Source organism: Bemisia tabaci, chromosome 4 (genome assembly GCF_918797505.1).
Source record: "Bemisia tabaci chromosome 4, PGI_BMITA_v3".
NCBI lineage: Eukaryota > Metazoa > Arthropoda > Insecta > Hemiptera > Aleyrodidae > Bemisia > Bemisia tabaci.
The window spans coordinates 37,867,179-37,879,993 of record NC_092796.1 but is presented as its reverse complement, the minus strand read 5'-3'; the positions used below and the strand labels follow the sequence as shown (position 1 = coordinate 37,879,993).

At 39.7% G+C, this 12,815-nt stretch overlaps 1 protein-coding gene across 2 annotated transcripts in view; it reads right to left on the bottom strand.

The window, feature by feature from the left end:
- Positions 1–12,815, bottom strand: part of LOC109031461 (limbic system-associated membrane protein) — a 42,825-nt gene that overhangs the window by 25,768 nt on the left and 4,242 nt on the right. Inside the window, exon 1 of one of the 2 annotated variants that reach the window (XM_072299805.1) lies at positions 3,245–3,419. The exons of the other annotated variant lie outside the window; for it this stretch is intronic. The gene's annotated coding sequence lies outside the window, so the exon portion shown is untranslated. Of the gene's footprint in view, positions 1–3,244; positions 3,420–12,815 lie in introns of those variants that run through there. 2 annotated transcript variants of the gene reach the window in all.

The window sequence follows — 12,815 nt, the reverse complement described above, 5'->3', positions numbered from 1 at the left end:
ATCTGCAACGTAGCAAACCGAGATAAATGGTTTGGGAGTTTCACCGACGAAGATGATGGACACTGAAAAAAAAGAATCTTAAGTTTGCCACCAAGAAGAATTGTTTCTTAATTAAAGAATTTTGCTGCTTAATTTAAACTACCTTTTTCCTTGACCTAAACATTAATTTTTTTTTTTTTTTATATAAAAAAAATTCAGCTTGAATCAAGATGAAAAAAATCTTGACGGCAAAATTCAAGAATCATTATGCACGAGCCAAGCATATTTTTTTCAGTGTTGATGAACACCCTGCGTTGTAGGTTTTGGTTACGACAGTTCAAAAATTGATATTGTAGAAAAATAGTTATTTTAGGGTAGAACGTAGTTTTCTTTTTCTTAGCGAAAAGAAGTGTTTGATCCTCTAATGATAAATTAATAACCTCGGTGACTCTTGGCTGGCTGAAGAAAAGATCCACCCCAAAGTTTTAAGTCTCTTATTGTTCCTCTATGACTAAAAGTGTTAAAGCCATTACGCCCTAATTTCAGAAAAATATTTTATTTTACGCCCTTCATTCATCTATTATGCAAATACAAAATAAGGTACGTCTTTTTCAAAGATCATATTATATCAGTTATACCGTTTTCACGAGCAGCAATTAAAGTACAGAACGATGCGCAAGTCTTCCATTTTCCTTCACTTTTTCTCCTCGGAATTCAGTCTTTTCCGAACTGAGCTGTTCAATGCTCTGAAAATTTAAAAAAAAATTGTTCTCGGATTCTCCCGAAAAATTTAAAATTGTATCCAAATCGGCAACGCTCCAATGCTCATAGAGCGTTTTTCCTTAGGCTGGGCCGGTGCGGGGTATCGTTCCATCTGTGAACAACGTGAAAACATATTCCCCCGTTTTATTATGTTTTTAGCTTGAGAGGACGCGCTTTTGCCCTCACATTCTAATCCCCCCTCCCCGTTTTTTGTCCCCACGGCTCTACCGCACCTCCCCCCTTCCCCAGGTGCGTTTGCAATCCGATCATTTACGAATTGATTGAAATCGGCCTGAATGAGGCGCTATTTAATTAGAGCCCTAAATGCTGCTCCACGCGGTCCGGCCCTGACTTATGAAGTGCTTCCGAGTGAAAGGACCCCGCGTGACGTTGTCAAATTTAACTGGCAATTAAAATGCGGCTCGAAACAGCAAGAGCTCTCTGCGATTCCTGCAGTTTGGCAACGCTGTTTTTTCTCTATTTAAAGCCATTATAAATAATCGATTCAGGGAATGGTAGCCTGTTTCGATATGTGTCGATTGTTTTGCATCCGTTTAAACGGGCAGAGTTTGCTCTTCCTAACTCACGAGATTCGCCAAGTTCGTCGGAGAGTTAATTAATCAGCACGGCTTTTAGTATAAGAAAAATATGTGCGGAAAATCCAGACTTTGTACGCGTTGGGAGTGCGGTTTTGCACGGGTGGTGGTTATGTGACGTCACGGACGTGTACTTGCTGTTAGGATGAAGCCACGTTCTGCTCAGAGATAAATTGAATATGTTTACGTAAAGTGTCCAACTCGAAAATTCTCAAAAACTCGGATTTTGTGGAAAAGTAAATTTTGTTCGGAAGACATCCTTTCTCTTAAATTACTGCCGTGTCAAAAATTACCTTATACTCACCGTAACGAGAGCTTTTTTTGAGCTTTGGTGTTGATCTCAGAGCAAACCAGTGACTTCATCGCATTTCTTGCGAAATTTTATGCCGGAATAAGTACTTAAAGCACAAATCCCTCACACACGCAAGAGCTTCATTTTCCTCATAATTTTATGGATTTTTAAGGGTAATTAGAGGAGCTCAGAGGAAATTTTCGCCTAGAAATACCCAACAGTTCCTCAGTAAATTCCCACTAAAGTTGTGATTGAAAATTCTACAGCGTTGAAATGTAAATTACGTCCTATTGGCTGGATATCAACGAATTTAAGTAATGAAGAAATCATTCGACCCACCCTATGCCCATATTTTCTTTCGTAATGTTTTCAGTGATGAGGCGTGATTGACAGATTATCGATATTTCTCCAATTCAAGATATGATTAAAGATCGATTATAAAGACTTTCGTTGCAAGTGCTCTGTCTATCTACATTTTTCCATATGTTTAAATGGCAGATCAATCGATTTATCGTAAAGCACGCCACGCCACTGAGTGTTTAAGACGGCGAGAAAAAATAAGAGAACTCTGGTGAACGTTGGAGGCTTCGACCTGTTTAAACTGAATGCATTTTTATCACCCCTAAATTGAGATGACGACATGCAAACGAGTGTTTGTCGAAGTTTAGACACGCGCTCACCCCTGTCAAGTCAAAGATTAGCACAACGAGAATCCGGCCGAGGGCTGGTATTTTCCTCGGTCCTTGGCTTCGTTGCGTCTCCATTTATCTGTCAGGGTGATTCTTGACATTCCGTGGATAAGCTGTATTGAGCTGGAGAACTTGATGGGTTCAAAATATCGGTGAACTTTCGAGGCACCCCTTAATACCACTAACGTTCTAAGAAAAAACGCCGTATGAACATTTGAATGTTACAGAATTCCCTTCAATAAAATATTTATTTTTGAGAAAAGGTGCCGTCCATAAATTTCGTATTAATACCGCCATGAAAGAAATATGGTTGACTTAACCCTCTCTGACATAGCGTTACGAATTTGTAACAACGATTTTTGGGGGCTTTAAAAAATTGAATCTTTTCTCTGGGCTATGGTTTTGTAAATTTTCATTAGTTTTTCCTTTTTTTGAAAAACTGAAAAGCTCATTCCCAAAAATTTAAAATTTGGAAAAATATTTGGTCCTCCATGATTTTCATGCAAGCTGCAAAATGAGATTCAAAATTAATTCATACCGTAAAGGGTTTTAAGCACTTATATTACGGCTAACTTGGTGCGGCTAAATGGTGGAGTTAGTGACTCATATTATTAAGTAGAAACAGTTTTAAAGTTAGCACCAAAAGAATATGCAATATGCTATTTTTTGGTCTCACTTGCTTTTTTTTGCAAAAAAAAAATAGTTTCAATAAAAGTGCAAATGAGTCCAAAAACCAAGCTAATATTTTTTTTATTTTTTTGTTTGTTCTATTCATTGTTAGTTTGTAACTTAATTTTATCAAGTAAAGTTTAAGACGCAGGTGGCAAATCTCTTATCACATTCCTTCGCTCTTCTGGAGTAAAGACGTCTCTCGATTTCCGCATGAGCCCCAGATGTCGTGGATTTATACGTGAAACAGGGCTCACCTGGATTTTGGGATACGCCCTTACGTCAGAGGGGTAACGATTTGTGGGATCGAAGCACTATGGTAAGAACATTCACTTTTTACCACAGGTAAAACTGACAACTTCGAAAATAGATCATATCTGAAGTAAGGTTCGACTTTATGTTGGGTGGCCTGCATTGTTCCTCGCATTCATTGCAGCAGCAACTCATTGAGCTGCAAAAAGCTCCGAGTGAATTTGCCTCATTCATTGTGATAACCTCATTGATAATTTAAATGCATTTAAAGATAATAAATTTCTATTACATAAGGTGTCACATCACGGAAAAAATGAGACAAATCTATAATAAATTAGTCTTGCTCATAGGTTTAGGAAGAGTCTTCTCTTAATATATATTTTAGAGAAAAAATTAAAAGGAGTTCTGGTGGAGCTGTTAAAGGGAAGGAATGAACACGCAAAAAATAAAGGAGGCTATTTACCTGAATAGGACGAACCGTAAATTAATGTGGTCTAATTTTTTCACAAAGTACAATAGAGTAACGCATTACAGGAAAATTTTTAAAATCTTTTTATAAATTTTCTTTACCCATTAAATGAAAAAAGTCAGCGTAAATGTGCATACTTAGGCAGTTCATTTAATTAGCGCAAATAAGTCGTTTATCGAATGGCAATACAATTTGCATTTCTGATTAATTAAATGTATAATTGCTGCACTCTCCCTATAAACCTGTATCAGAGAAATATATTCAGTAAACCTTTTTTTTTTTTTTCGCATTTTACTTTTGCAAACTTGGTCCGTTTCGCACACTCCTTTAAAGAAGGCCCAGTTGCTAAAATATTACGTGATGAAATTTAAAATTGTTCTATTTAAACATTATTTATTATTTCTCAAAGAACAAATAACAGCAACAAGAAACAAGCTTTAATTTTTTCATAGCTTGTTCCAGAGGTCAAAATGTACGGTGATTTTCCTTTAGAAAAAAAGTAATACAGTAGAAAATGTTTATCCAATATACATAATTGAGAAGCGTCTTTTTGGAGCTTTCGTCATCGATTTAATTCCGTCTTAGTCAGCACGGTTTACTTGTCAATGCATGTTTGACTGTATTCATGTTGCAAACAAATCTTAGGTACATATGAATATCCAGATTTAAATTCCGATATGGCAACCTTACCCTGGAATATCATCAATGGGACGTTAGAAATGTTTTCGTTCCGATGAACCCAGCTCGTAAGCGATTTTTCCACCCCTGTAAAGAAAACTTTGGTTTTCCAACGACGCCTCCACGATTTCATGGAAAAATGAGCAGCTCTGATCGTCAACGGAAATTTTGAACGCAAAGAGTGAGTTCGAGTCAGAATTCAATTTACCCGTAAACGAATGGACGGACAAAGACAAGAGAGACAATTTTTTTCCGGCTCTTCTTTCACTTCCACATTTTTGCATTTGGATGTATTTCTGCCAAACGGAACTATAAACGAAGGGGGGAAATGGGGTGTGCTCGCGGTGAGCTGCATAATAAACGATGTAAAAGTGGGCGTAATTCCCTCTGGAAAAACGGAAAATTCTGTCAAACGGAACAACGTGCCAACTAAATGCGGCACTCATGAGCCATGGGTATGTGACAAGAGCGTTGTGGACAAGGCTCATGAGTTAATGCGGGAGAAGGGCAACCGTGGCAGCGGTGTCTTGATCGCCGTTGACGTCACTGGCGGTTTATAATTCCCATTCATTCTTACGGCCCTCGACCAACGAGCACGCCCGTTCTTTCCCTCTTGTCTCTGCGGCCCGATTATTGAAACTATGTCAGCCCGACACGACAAGACACAGCCCTATCTTTACCATGCAATATATCGCAATTCGATGTCTTATCGGGCTGCTTTAATTTTTCAATAATCAGCCCGCTGGTTCCGTTTGGCGGAAATACGTCCATTTGTGGCCGAACCTCTCAATGGCCTAGATCATTGAGCGGATCGTGGGTAGTAAACACTGAAAAAGAAGATTGGTAGAATGTACCATTCCTTCACGCTGCGTTTCACACAGTGTCAATTCAGAGTTAATGCTGCCAGAAAAAAGGTAAACATTACTGGTACAGGTAACCATTCCTCTGGCAGAATCGACTTTGAATTCACGCTGTGTAAAATACAGCGTGAAGGAATGGTAAATTCTGTCAATCTTTTTTTGCAGTAAAGCAATACCGCCCCCGTCTTTGTCAACCCTTACATGCCCAAGTCGGATCAAATTGACCTGAGGTTTGCCAAAAAAACGCGGCCAGCGGATTTTATGGGGCCGGCAATTATGAGCCTTTAATATATTTCCGCAAATACGCCTAAAAAAAGAATCAGACATCGAATTAGAAAAAAAGGAAAAATTTTGTCTGGGATTTTTTTCCCCATTTTGGCAAATGCTCCCAAAAAGCCCAAAGTGAGTCAAAGTGTCCTCACTGGAAAAAAAACACATTGGATCTTGAGTCCAGACTCTTAAAACATCGGCAAGAAAAAAATACTATTGATTCAATCAGATTTAAGCTTAAATCAAGAACCCAGCCTCTTTAATTTGAGCGGATTGCCTTTTTTATTTAAGCTTCAATCTGATTGAATCAAGAGTATTTTTTCTTGTCAATGTTTTCAAGAGTCTGGACTCTCAATCCGATGTGTTTTTTTTCCAGTGCATGCTAATTCTTTTGGGGAGTTGTGGTGCCGGTATATACGAGCATTAGATATATTTTAAATCCCGCCATTTTACTACCGTGCGAGAGAGGGTTTTTTCAGGTGAAAAACGCGTAGCAAGTCTCTAACTAAGATACTGTCTACGGCGATGCTCAGAAATTAGGTGCGAGGGGGATCCAGGGACTGCCCTTTGTCAAACGCGGGACACCTATTCAAGGTGCAATATTTCTTCTTCACCGGTGCCCGCCCTCCTGCCTACGGTACCCTCCAGGGTAGTCACTTTATCAGGAAGGGAATCCAAATACGATCGTTAGATTGCTCCGAATCCTACCGTAACAACCAATGAGAGCAGTAATCTCCAAGTTTTCGATATCGAGTATTTTTATGGGGCTAATCTAATTTGATTTACTGATTTGGCAATTAGAATGAAATTCGTCTTATTCGCAAAAAATTATCGGTTACACATAGCTGCAAATGCGCAAAAATTGATGCAATTTCAGACGAAATAGCAATAACACCAGATTTCAGCAATTTTAGGAATTTTTAGAATATATTTTAGTTCATACAGGAGCCTTTCGGAGACCAGGTACACGTCAGATTTACGTTCTAAAGAAATATAGAATATTTACATTGTACATCACTTAATTGGAAGTAACGAAAAGTGTTATAGAAAGTAGTCATATCACAGAATTTATTACGCGAGAGAGCTGTACTTACTGCTGTCTTAAGTCAAATGGTACCCTTTCCTGGCAACAATTATTTTTAACTTGAAAGGTTGTTTCCCGTGTGCCCAAAACGTGACCACGTAGGCATGCCGAACAAAGCACGTACTGCTATCTCCCCTGGCATGAAATAAAGAAGGTCGTTTTCATAAAGTCGAAGGTGAAATTCATGGATTTTGAATCGTGCGAACAATATCTGAGAATATTTTGAATAATTGTTGACAATTTTAAGCAAAACTTAGGATCCTTTCAATAAAATTTTCTACTCGGGCGCCAACAGGTCAGTTTTCTAAAATAAACTTCATTCTTACACTTACTGGTCTATTTGGTAACACGGCGATTAAGCTTATAATAGCACCATCAAGCCTGGAAAATTGCGAAGCAGGCAAGACAATCAAGAGCGCCTTCATTTTTTCAAGTATGCAACGTGTACATCCATCAAGCACGAATAGTTGCATACATTCAGGCGTTATCGTTCTACACGGAGACAAACAATTGCTCGTCGATAATTTCGGGGGAAAAATCCGTCGCGATCCGGCAACAGCGCACGACGTTACCCCGGATTAAGAAAAAAATACGATAAATCTTGCAAACGGAATTTTTCCCCGTCCGCGCTGACGCGGCGACCCTGGCGAGCGCGAGTCAAGAGCTTCTTTGTGCCGGGCGTTTATTAAAATTAAATTTCGGTATGACGTAAGTAGCATAGCTTTCTAAAACATCTCAACATGAAATATATATCGAGAATCATTCCCGCTGAAGTGGTAACAGAAGCAACACCCCCCTCCCCTGGTGTGAGAGCAGTGAAAGGAGGAGTGAGGCGACCCCCTCCCCTGGGCGGCAGGGGAAGGGTGACTCGCTGAAATAATGCTGGCGGGGATAAATATTTGATGAAAGGAGAGGAAGGAGTCGCTGAGAAGTTTTTTTTTTCTGACGTAATTAGAGAAAAAAACTGCAGGAGTATGAAAGCTGCCGCTTTGACTGGGACGTAGTTTTGGTCAATTAAATGTTCCGCTGGGTGAATTGAAGACACGTTTCTACACGCTCTTTAGCGTGATGCGAAAGAGGGAAATGCCGGGAAACGCGCGGAGCCGACCAGTGGCGTGGCGTGCTTTGCGATATATCGATTGTTATGCCATTTAAACCTATGGAAAAGGATCGATTAACAGGGTTTTCGCAGCGAACAGCTTAATGATCGATTCTTTACCATAGGTTTAAATGGCATAACAATCGATATATCGCAATTCACGCCACGCCACTGGAGCCGACCAACAGCCGCGTTACGATAGTTTAATCTAATTGAAATAACCTGGTGTTTTTCTCGCGACGCAAGGAACACCCAACACTCTCCTGACAGTTATTCGGCAAAAGCAGTCCTGCTCTCTGAGTATTATTTTGCCGTGCTAAGGAGGAACGTTGTATGAACATTCGAGAGCTGCCAGATTTCCCCGAATGAAATATGGATTTTTGAAGAAAGCCATGCATACTTTTCTTGAAATTTTCAGATATTGTAGATTACATTGCGAACGAAACTGTCTAAAGAATTAAAGGCAAAATATTCAGAATGTTTGCCAGTAAATTTGTTTTAACTGAGCACAGTAAAAGCCCAAAACATAAAATAATAAATTTGAATGCTTTGAAAATCATTTTTGACACGGAACCACTATTATATTTACAAAAAACGCATTATATTTTCCAGTAGTACATATTTCTTTTTCATCAGTTTAAAGGGGAATAATCAATGCAGAGAGTGCAAACATTCCAAAATCATGAGTTGAAAGTGTTAGCAGCGAAGAACGCACACTGGCTCCTACAAACCTAACGGGATACTTCACACATTGCGCAACGCGTGAAGAATCCCGTTAGGTTAGTAGGCGCCTACGCGCGTGTCCCGCTGGTTGCCTGCCGCGCCGCAACGCTTTACGCAACTATTTCGCTTCAGAGGCGTTACACAGTATCCTACAAGATTGAATTGTACACATGAACATATGTTTTTATCTGCTCTTAGTGTATGTTCTCTTTCATGACTTGATTCATGAATGAAATGTTTTTAAGAATGAAGGTAGTAGTAGTATGCATTTATGTTTGAGGTGGTTCCTGTCATTTAAATGAGAAGAAAAAAATGTGGACGTAACATGTCCACAATTTTTACAATTTTGGACATATTCATGGTTGGACATTAAATCACGTGGACTTAATGAAGACTGGACTTAACGTTTAATGGACATAAATAGCGGTGGACATTTATTTAATGGACGAAAGGCAGGTGGACATAAAGTCCTGGAGGCATGGCAACGCCTGAATGTTCGTACGGCGTTCTTCCTTAGCACGTCAGTGCTGTCCTTGTTGCACCAATAACCACGTATGTGCAGCTGAAACCGTTGATGTTTGCGCGGTTTTTATTGCTAGGAGTGGTGGGGGCATTTTGGACCTCGTGAGAACGCTTGAATGAAATGGACTTCATTTTGCAATTATGAGCTACAATTTCTGGCTCATACGTAAAAACACGTATGTGAATAGGAAAACAAATGGTTCATACGGCGTAGCTAAACTGAGCGAGAGATTGTACCTCCTAATCACAAAATGAAGTCCAAATAGAACCTGCACCTCTACTTGATGCATTCTGGTTTAACGTCCTTGGAGCGGAATGCGAATGACATTAAAATTTCATATAGTCTAATTCATTTGGAGTCGCATGATAAATATACCTTTATATCTTTCACAACGCACAAAAGTGACTTTCAAACTTACACTTGGTGTACAGAATTAACCCCAATGAACTTCCAGTCAGTTGAATCGTTTCCTTCCAAAAGCCAGGTGCTAATTGGACTATATATTTCTTCATTTTGAAATTTGGAACCACAATTTCTCGCTAATTTTAGAAACAACATAAGTTATGTGCTATTAGTCTCCCTATGCAAATAAATATTTTCAAATGAGAGTCAGAAATTGAAGTTCCTCCTTGTTGCAAAATGAAGTCCAATTCATAATGAATGGATACTGGAAAGTATTGGTACTCGTACATCAAGCTCTAATGAATCTCCTCTTCCCCTCCTATTTCTTAGGATATCATCATTTTCGGCACCTTCCTCACTCCGATGGAAAATGTTCAAGAAGTCAGCGTTTTTTCGGGTAGATCTCTCCTGCTTAATAAAGAACCGAAATCCATTTGAGTAAAAGTGATCACTAAATTCATCTTGGCGTACTTTGGGATACGCTTTAAATGAGATTCAACAGTCATGCAATCATAGTTCACTGCCTAGCAGCCTGATTGTTGAGACTTTTTGTTTTTCGGGACGACATGGGTGACATAGGTTAAAAGGCGGAGCGTGATTGGTCGGCTATGTCTTATCGCTGCTTTGTCGTGCCTATGTCGGGTTGAACTCACGACAAGCTAACAGCACCTCTTAAGTTCTTACAGTATGTCGTCCATTCCACCTGACAAAAGCACGACAAAGCAGCGATGAGACATAGCTGACCAATCACACTCCGCATTTTGACTTATGTCATCTATGTCGTCTCGACAAACAAAAAATTTCAACAATCAGGCTGCAGGTAGTGAAATCTTCTGAGAATTCTTAACATTCATCCGTCGTTCCATCCAACTCTGAACTTTTTCCATTCGGTGGAGAACCAAGTATGAGACGCAAACGTTTACACAAGGAGTCCCGCGGCGTGAACTGTAGGCGTTTGTCGAACGATTTCTCGCGAGTTGGTCGGAACTTTGGGGAAACAAGCGCGGTGGTTAATGAAAAGATAACAAGGTGCACGCAAAAAGCGCGCGTCTGACAACAGATGAGTGCGCAGAGGGTGAGAAATGATTGAATGGAGTTAGTCTTTCTTGAGGAGGTGACAAAATGACGATATCAGTTTTCTACTCATTGCACACTGGAAAGTACGATGAGTTTACTGGTGGTTAGTTTCAATAACTGGTCCCGGTCGGTGTGCTGACTACGAAGTAGCTAAAATATTTCATATCGCTGAGTATGCGTGCAGTCCCTGTTTGAGGCTCAGCCATCTATCGAAGTTCGTTACCTACCTGCCGTGCTAAGGAAAAACGTTGTATGAACATCCGAGAGTCGCCAAATGTTTATTTTTGAGGGAAGTTATGAATATTTTCCCTTGAAATTTTCAGGAACTTTGGGCGCAATTACCAACAAAATTGTCTGAAAAATTGGAAAGAAAGTATTCCTAGGCTCACCACGAAATTCGTGTTTTATGAAAGGAAATTTGGCAACGCCTGAAGTCTCATACAATGTTCTTTCTTAGCACGGCAGTACACCAAATAAGCTCGTGATGCATATCCATGGCCAAAGTTCGAAACTGCGTATCTCGTTTCTACCATACTAAAGAAAACGCCGTATGAACCTTTCTCAATTACCAAATTTACTTTGATTAATACGAATTTGCAGGTAAACTCGTGAACATTCTCCATTCAATTTTTCAGAGAATTTTCTTTGTAATAAGATCTAAACTATCCAAAAATTTCAGGAGAAAATATTCATAACTCTCCTTAAAAATACTTGTTTCATACGCGGGAATTTGGCAATTCGTAAATGTTTATACAGCGGTCTTCCCTATCACGGCAGGATTGCGGTGTTTCAAAATTTCCGCTCCCATAGAATCTTCGTTTCGTTCATTTATTTTTGTTCTTCCTTTTCTCGTCTCTCCTTTCATTTCTGATTTTTCTTCCTCCGTATCTGTTCATATTGAGATTCTCGTTTTCTCCCCAACTTTTTCGTAAGGAAATCGAGAGACGTTTACATTGAAACTTTGCAAGTCCCGAGCAGTTCCATCCTCTCTCAGGAGGCGCCACCACGAGAATGCTTCGCTGAACAAGAACCACGCAATTCTAATCCAAACCCCGGAGTAGATACGTTGTTTTGGCTTAACGCGACAAGGTACCGCACCGCGGCCACGGAATTGACGGGTGGAGGAATTGGTATTTGAGTGAATTGATGAGGGAATGAAGCATACCGGAGGGCCCGTGTCGAGAGCGTTGCAGGTTGCCTGCACGAGATTCCACAGGCACCCCTATCACCTGTCTCCGTGGCTCCGAGCGGAGTGATCACGCCATGGCTTGCTCTCGCCATTGGTGCTCAAAAAGAACCTCTCATTTGTTTATACAAACACAATCATCAGAGCGTTTTAAATTTTCTGTAGTTTTTCTAAAATTTCAGACTTTCTTCAGAATTTTTTGGCAATTTGGCGGGGTTTTAAAACTATCTATCTCACTGAAATAAATGGGTATGGGCATGGGTATACTGCGACAAAGGAAACCACTTTGTTGGTAGTTCCTTCGAAGATTCGACTCGTTGAGATATGGAAACTATATTTTAAGGCTAAGTACAATTTCAGTCGTGATGACATCAGCTTATATGGCGTATAAGTACAGTGGCGGTTTTTCAAGTTGGCAAGCCTATTTTCTCTCCACCTAAATCCATTAAGATGATCGATTTCAAGAAGAGCAAGCTGCCTCATCCTGAATCGATTGTTTTACACACATTCAAATGGAGAAAAAATAGTGTTAAAAATATAAAAATTTGAGTTCAGTTTTCCAATGTGATTGTTGAGTACAGTTTATGAATAAAAAATTATTGTGTCTTGGTGCTATAACAGTCTTCGAGGTTATTCGAGAAACATGCGTGGAGGTAATTGATGATTACGGTGCAACATTTGGCCTCAGACTCTATCCTTGTGAAGGTAGGAATGGGATCTGCTACCTTTTTAGTTCCATATTTTTTCGAGGAGCGTGTGTCGAGAGACAGTGGAAGACTTTAAAGGCTCCCTTGGGTAACAGATGCTTGGCACCGAAAAAACTTCGTCTTCCTTTTAATGCCCCCTCGAAGTGTGTACTATCTACGTTCCTTCAGCACTGACCGCCTAAAGAACAACATTCTTTTAGGTATTAGGATGAATGAAATCCCATTGCAAAAATGTATCGTTGGATGATGTGAATGAATTCGACCAAACTTGATCAGGTATCTCGATTATTCTTTTAAAGGAGGAGTGATCACATACTAAAGAGGGTAGTAGATGAAAAATAATGGACGATTTCCGTATTTTCGTCTAATTTACAGCGTAGTTTTGGCAGGATAATTTTTTGTGCGAAAAAGGAGTGTACCATATTGTTGGTCAAACTACCAGATCACGTGTCTCGGTTTGCGACGTTGCAGATTTCTTGTCATACTTTATTTTTGAAA